Here is an 8,083-nt window from a genome sequence, read left to right on the forward strand (position 1 = left end):
AGTTACCGTTAGAAGTACGCCTGCGCTGATTTTGATGGTGTTGACGATGTTGTTGTTGTTGCTGCTGCATTCTTTTCTTAGTAATATGCACTAATTCTTTGATTGCTGCCACAAGTGAGCAATGTAAGACAAATGAATAGAAATAAATCAATAATTAAAATGGTGTGTTTTTATAGTTTCAAAGTAGTGTACGTTTTAATTAAGAACAGGTTCAGATTATTAAAATAATCGACACGCCTAAGGGGATCCGCCCACTTTCGTTACAAGCCACTTCAACGCTGTCTTGCCGCTGTGCCTGTCCAGAATCCCTGGGAAATGCCTTATTATTATAGATGCCATGTCCTTCCCTATACTGTATCGATTCAAAGTAAAACCCACTGTATACTAACCGAATGGGATATACCCTTTGATTCAGACAACAACCTCACCGGGTTAATATTTAGCGTTACTGCGTAATGCGATTAAAGTGTACGTACCTTAAATTAGCAAGCAGTTAAATCCGCTTTTACCCATAACATGACATTTGCAGTTTAAACGTACTATATATATATATATATATATAAAACTGAAAATGTACACAAGCACGGATAGAAAAAAAAAAAAAAAAAATATATATATATATATATATATATATATATATATATATATATATATATATATATATATATATATATATATATATAGTATATGTGTGTGTGTGTATTTTGAACTTAACGAGTGTCATCCGCGTGTAAGGCTTCATAATGTGATGACCTGAAGAATGTACGATGAAGGAAGCGATTCTCCCACCATAACCACCATCCAGAGCTACATAAATGACATCATTTACATATTATATCGTGTGGCGCGTAAGTCACCGTGTTTATGGAAATAGGCTGTACCTATAAGATCAAAGTGTTCATATGATATATACAATCAAAACATAAAATAAAAACGAAAATCACTGCGCCTTGTTCAATATGGGATTTTCTATCACTGAATATAGGATTACATTCAATTGCATGTTGAATACATTTCTACGTCATTAATTTTCCCGAATATATAAATTGACGTCACTTTCTGTTCTACGAATGTAACGATACTTCATATCCTCAAAACGTTATTAACACCACTGTCAATCTACGAATACAAAAGAAGCCATATTAGGTAATTTTTATTTATTCGTTGTTTTTAATGTTCTTACTTTCAAACTGATGAAAGTGAATTTAGCCTAAGTCAATGAGAATATTGTACATGTAGACATAATTGTATAATGAACAAACATTTTACACTTATAAATCATAATTCAACGTTTTCTACCGTGCTTGTATATAATATTCTTACATTTTTTTGCATTTTTTTCGTTTATAGAAATAACCAATCGTAATTTTTAACTTATACAACGAATGAAAAGGAAATAGTTAACGTCAGATAACTTTCGAATGATCATTACCTTTCTCAAACGTTATACTGAACATTTGCCTTTTTCTGTATAAAATATATTGTATAATTTAGTTTTTTAAACATGGAAAAAGTTAAAATACATATATATATATATATTGAATTATTTGTACTTACCGTAACTGATAGACATTGAAAAGATATCATTTAAATAATATTTCATTTATCCACATATTAATTTGAAACATCACATACATTCTTCCGAAATTAAATGTGTTTTACTGTGTGTGGTTTAAAAATCTATTCACAGTGCTCTTATCAGACAATACATATGTTACATGATGTGCGTATTTTTAATGAGACATAATCATAAAGGTCCATATGTGCAACTGTGAGATTTTGATCATCTTATTCTAAATGTAAGAATAAGACAACTAAAGTGGCATTCGTCAAGCAAAAATGGGTCTTTTGCCATATGAGGCCACCGTAGCTCCGACCAGTCGGTGTGTCCGCGCGATCTGGTCAGAAGCAACGCCGTCCGCTGTAAAGTGAAGTAAAGTTTCGTGGTCTCGGATGCTCTTGACCAGAATTAATGCGAACTTATTTTTCCGATTTTGTTATATGTTATAGCTATTATTTATTTCATAAAAGTTCTGACATATGAAATAATTCTTCAATGTTTAAGAAACGTTTCAAATATGATAAAAAAAATCTCCACAAAGAGTTCTCTTACTTGTTGAAACATCTTTTTCCAGCGACTGATATCAAATTCAAAGCATGTACTTTTTAAAGAAAAAACTTAACAGGGACTTACGTTATTCAGTAAGTATTAAAATTAAATATAGATTTCAAGAACACGAATGAAAATAAATCTGCTGCTTTGTATTTTATTCTAAATTGCTTGAGCTTCATTTCAAGTTTCTTCACATACCTTTGCGTTGTTACATTTTTACATAACTCTTTGTATGCATATTTTAAACACGGGATGGAATCATTGCGACCATAACGCTTGCGTTAGGCGCGTAAAATGTCGTAATACAGCTGCCGTTGTGGTGGAAATTACTATTTTGTTTTTTACGTTTTCCGAAGACTAACAGACATTAATTTAACAATCGGGGAACGCTATTCGATACGAATATTAATATTATTTACTATTCTGGCAAAAAAATTGAGAAAAATCATATATCCTAACCTCAAGGACTTTACAAAGGTTGGTTCATGTGATGTTGACAATGAACAAGTCGAATATTTCAACAATATTATTATATTTTTTGTACAGAAACACCCATTTTATATTCGTTTTTAATAACTATGCTCGACTACAAAAAATATCGTAACCTCTCCTAAAAAGAAGGTGTTTTGAAAATGTTGTGGTCGCAAGCACACGTTGTGGTCGCAATATATTGTTGTGGTGCTGATGTGAAGTAGCTTATATAACAAACGTAAGGGCGGTAATGTAACATGAGATCAAAAGTTGGTAATATTTCATTTAAAAAAACTGAAACAATACAATTATATTGCACAAAAACCTCGCTTTACGACTATTCATAGTAAACATTATTTTTATTATTGCTTTTTCTATTGCAGTTGGGAATTTTCAAGGGAAGCCGAACGAAAGGAGTGTTCCTATAAAGTATCAAACAGAATTCTTACAATGCAAAAGTCCGTAGAAAACATCTTTTAATCAGACGTTAAATAACAGTACGCCTGTTAAAAGGGGTGATGGAAAACGATTATGTCCAAATAGCTGTCGGAAAAAAATATTTTCTCCTGCATTAAAACGTAGTTGAATATTGTTACCAATCCACAAAATAAGTGATATAATTTAAAAACTCATAAGACGTACAAGCAATTCATTTAATGTCAAAAGCTAAAAACGAATTAGCATTTAATTCACTTGAACGATCAATATTTCATTAATAATGATGCCTGTGAAGAAACAAATACATATACAGTGATGATGCCCACTTGTTTGAAAGCGGAGCGGATATAAAAGAATCATTCTTTGAAACAAATGCTGCAAAGGATAGACCTTATAATGACGACATTCACCAACTTTTCGACGAGGTGGTAGACATCTTAAAAGAACACAATGTGAAAGCGAACTTTGTTACATTTCACATTTTTCGATAAAAAGAATCATGCGCGTGTTTATAAAGGAGAGAGGTTGTACAGGCCAAACAGGGACGGATCCTTAAGGGGAGAACAGCCCACCCGTGTACAGATCGGTTATAAAATCAATGAAGCAAAGATACTGCCTTCTTAACATTTAATTTTCAATAAAAATTAATGATATGTTTAGGTGCAATTGTTAAACATTTCAGAGTCCGTATATGTTTATGTTAAAAGAAAGTTTGAAAAAGCATCTTGAGGGTAAACAACTTACTTTAAAAACGTGTTTATTATTTCCAGCAAATGTGTAATTGCATTTCTTCCCTCACGTGGGCCTGGTCGATCCTTGCATTATTACACTCTTATGAAAGAAATGATAATTGTATTTCCAAACTAGTTACATAACGTATAAAATACCTTTATTTTTGGCGAAATGGAACATAGTTATACGCAGAATTAGATCTTATTAAATATACTTAAATGAATATAATGTGTCTTGTTCTTTGGTTTCAATTCATGACGCTTATAAGAAGTGTTCTACGCATTGGGTCTTTCGCTCTTTTCGATATTTTTTTCTTCAAAATACATGAACATGAAACATTGCTTTTGAAACCATTTCCAATATGTTACAAAGGTCCAAAGATTTGTTTGTTTTCAACTTACCCAACAGATCATAATTTTTCGTACCGACAAGTATTCGGTCATTTGAAATCAAGTTTACAGCGAAAAATTCATTGCTTGTTTAACTTGATTATCGTTATCAAAATTATGGCTGTGCCCTGTTTGATTTTATATATAATTAATGTTGCAAACACAGAAGACCTTGAAAAGTGGGAGTGATGTCGGGATACCCACGTTGCGAACTTGAACAGGTAAAAAAAAACGAATGAAAACGAAGTTTTGCCGACCTACCTTTCCTAATTTTTGGCAATGTCATAGGAAACAAGAAAACCTAATACATGAGTGTGGTCAATTTTAAAGCGGGTATATACGATTTTGTCAAATATTTATGAATTTATATAAACTATGTAAAAAACTTATAATATATATATTTCAATATAAATTAAAATAAAAGTTAAGAAGAACATGTGTCTAAAAATACGAAATAAGCCAGATATTTAATTCTGAAATTGAAAACGGCTGTACAGCCGAATTCGCCAGCATGTATACCATACATGTACGATGTGCATCTAAACTTAGTTTAACGGTTTATTTGAATTCCTGCAACGATATCTATTCATACGACACACGAACACTATCTCCGATCCTAATACAAAGACGAATGCTTCGGTTATTGTAGGAAAATATGGACGTCACTATCGGCTCGGGGCGCTAATTTGTCTTTGCTGCATTTTATGAAATTCGGCTTTAACGTATATTTTTTCTTACCTATTTTGTGTTATTGTAACATATTTTATCAATATATTACAATTAAACACATATAAAAAATCGTATATACCCGTTTTAAACCTTGAATTTTTGCATTTTGATATGTACATTTAAATTTATTAAGCAATAATTTAAACAAATATCAGAGGTGAAAAAATTAAAATAAATTATTGAGCACAATAGCATACATGTTATAAAGCTTAATCTGAAACATATTGTCATGACCCCATGTTTGACATTTTTATTTAATAGGTCACGAGTACATGTTTGTTTTTATGACCATGTTTTGCATTTTAACTCTATGTCAAGTGTAATTTCTTATTGCATTCAAAACTAAACATCTTATTATCAATATCTACTATGCTTAATTTACCGTGTGTATGGTTCATATCCGTGTAAAATCCATTTTTGTTGGTCACTACAATCACATGTTTGGATAGACGCCATATTTAAAGGAAGTGACTTTTGACCTTTTTGTTGAATTATGGGTAGTGTACATTGACGACCTCTGTCAAACTTTCAGCAGACGGTTTTATCTTGCGTTTTCGCAGTACATTTCTTCATCATGAGGAGGTTTGATTTTTATCAAATAATTACAGTCATGTGTATTTATATGTTCTAAACCTTATTATTATACTTAAAGAAACATTTCCAGTCATTTTAATGAAGTTTTTATTGTTTAAACTTAAGGCGGTAACTCTGTTTATTTTTGAGGTGATCGGTTATGCTCGGAAGATGCGCGGATGGTGCGCGGTTGAGTTATTGCTCGGATTAATGTTATGACCGCGCAATGCTCGGACCTGCTCGGAGCCTTAGTATATAAACCCTGTTAATTTCACAGTCAATGACTCTGATTTTTTTGGAATTAAAGGCACATTCTTATTACTAAATTTTTCTCTAATAAATATTATTTTTAGGCATTTTCATTAAAAGTAAGTTAGAAACATTATTCATATTTTTGCATATGATGGAGTTTTTGAATAAGATTTAAGACTAAGGTATAGGGATATTTAATCCTATAGTTTTAAGATTGATTGAGCATTGTAAATGTGAGTTTGAGAATTGTATTATTTATGATAAATTGTTGAATGCATTGATGTTCTATTGATGCAAGTAAGTTAAGAATAAAAATTTGTTGAATTTTATTTGGTTGTTTATTATAATTATTATTTGAGAGTCATTAAATGACTCAGGCTATTATCTTCAGTTTATTTTAAAGGGGCCTTTTCACAGATTTTGGCATTTTTTTAACTTATTCATTAAATGCTTTATATTGATAAATGTAAACATTGGATCAAAAAAGCTCCAGTAAAAATCAAGAAAAAAATTAAAAAAAGGAAAAGAACATTGCCCGGAGCAGGTTTCGAACCAGTGACCCCTGGAGTCCTGCCAGAGTCCTGAAGTAAAAACGCTTTAGCCTACTGAGCTATTCCGCCGAGTACACATTCATGACGAATTTTATACCTTATATAAGCAATCTTCGTAGTTTCACAAAATTTAACGACAAAAACAGAACTCTCCAAATTATTCAATCGTTTCGCGTTGCAACGCTTTATAATTTTTAGGTTTTTAAATCGTCAAAAGATGCATATAATGGCTATATTAGAGAATGGTTAATGTTCAGTATTACTGTTTCCTCACAAATATCATAACTAAAACGAAAACTTACGAATCTGAAACAACTTTTTTCAATTTTGTCAATTTACCAAAGCGTGAAAAGATCCCTTTAACAGAGTCCATTTTATTTAAAATGTTTAAATACAACTTAATGAAAAAAAAGTTGGTTTAACACCAAGAGTAGGCCCGCTATCACATTGCGTTAAGTAAGGAAAAGAAAAAGAAGAACCGCTCGGCTCGTTACAATATTCTTTTATCACAATATCATATAGTATGGTTTATGCAGTGTAAATTAAAACAAAAACAAACAAATTGTCTTTAAATACATATATAATATATACTGAAGCATACCAAAACATATAATAAACTATTAACGTAATTAAAACATACATACAATGTAGGCGTTACATAAATAAAATCAAACAGCCCGTTGGCATTATTTCAATCCCAATATGCTCTTTGAAAAAACTGTTAAAACGAATTGTAATTTTATTGAAAATGTAACTTTATACCACATCTAGGATGAACACAACAAGTTACGGTATGTTGCTCTTCTTCAGGAAAGTGCATTTGAATATTAAATCAATATCTATTGAATTATTAAACGAATAAAATAAATATACAACTATTGCAACACTAAAGGCTTTCAAACATAATGTTTCGACAACATTAGCTTGATCATAAATTCTGTTACCTCACAGAAAGTTTAATGCGCCTTTAAACTAAGAAATGGTTTAATTCATGCAACAACATATTTTCGTTGTTACATGAACTTAAACACAAAAAACTACATGTACACACATGTCTAAGAAAACCAAAAAAACTTATTTATGGTTTGAGATTTAAAAAAATTACTAGTAGTTTTTTTAGAATATATTGCAAATGGAATTAAATAAAAATATAGCTAGAATGATTTACACAATTGTACAAGCACACATAGGTTCTTTGTTAAAAGAAATTAAAATGGTATGGTCCTATTATTTGCGAGGTAATTGTGGTTTGTTTGAACTGTTTCATCCTTAATCGTGTGACTGTTCTGCCACCAGAAAAAAAAACATTATGATACTGACGTTTTGTCGATTTCGACTTGCAAATCCATATTTTTTTTGTGTTTGTGGACAGATTTCATATGCCTTCCATGGCTCGATTGCCATTCAAAATATTAGCCACAGAGCTCGAAAAAATGTTTGATTGATGTGTTTCGCTCTCATAAGGTTAGATAAAGTTCCATTGGACCGGAATTTATTGTTGCACATTTCATAAATGAGTTCTATTTTTTGTCTGCCACACACAGCCACGTGTTGTTCAATACTTTATGTGTACGCATACTCCTTGCAACACTTTTCAAACTTGTATTTGTTTTCGTTGCCATGCGACTGGCTCATGTGTTCATTAATGTTTCGCCTGCAAGCGAATCGTTTGTTGCAAACCAAGCACTTATGAGGCGATTTGTTTAAATGTACGACGCGTTGATGTCTTTTCATGTTAAAAACTAAGCTAATGTTTTTACCGCAGAAAAGACAAAGAGAATTGCGAGTTGATTGTTCATGGATGTTTTTGATATGAAACGAGACTATTGCTTTTG

The sequence above is a fragment of the Dreissena polymorpha genome, chromosome 10 (assembly GCF_020536995.1).
Source record: "Dreissena polymorpha isolate Duluth1 chromosome 10, UMN_Dpol_1.0, whole genome shotgun sequence".
Taxonomy (NCBI): domain Eukaryota; kingdom Metazoa; phylum Mollusca; class Bivalvia; order Myida; family Dreissenidae; genus Dreissena; species Dreissena polymorpha.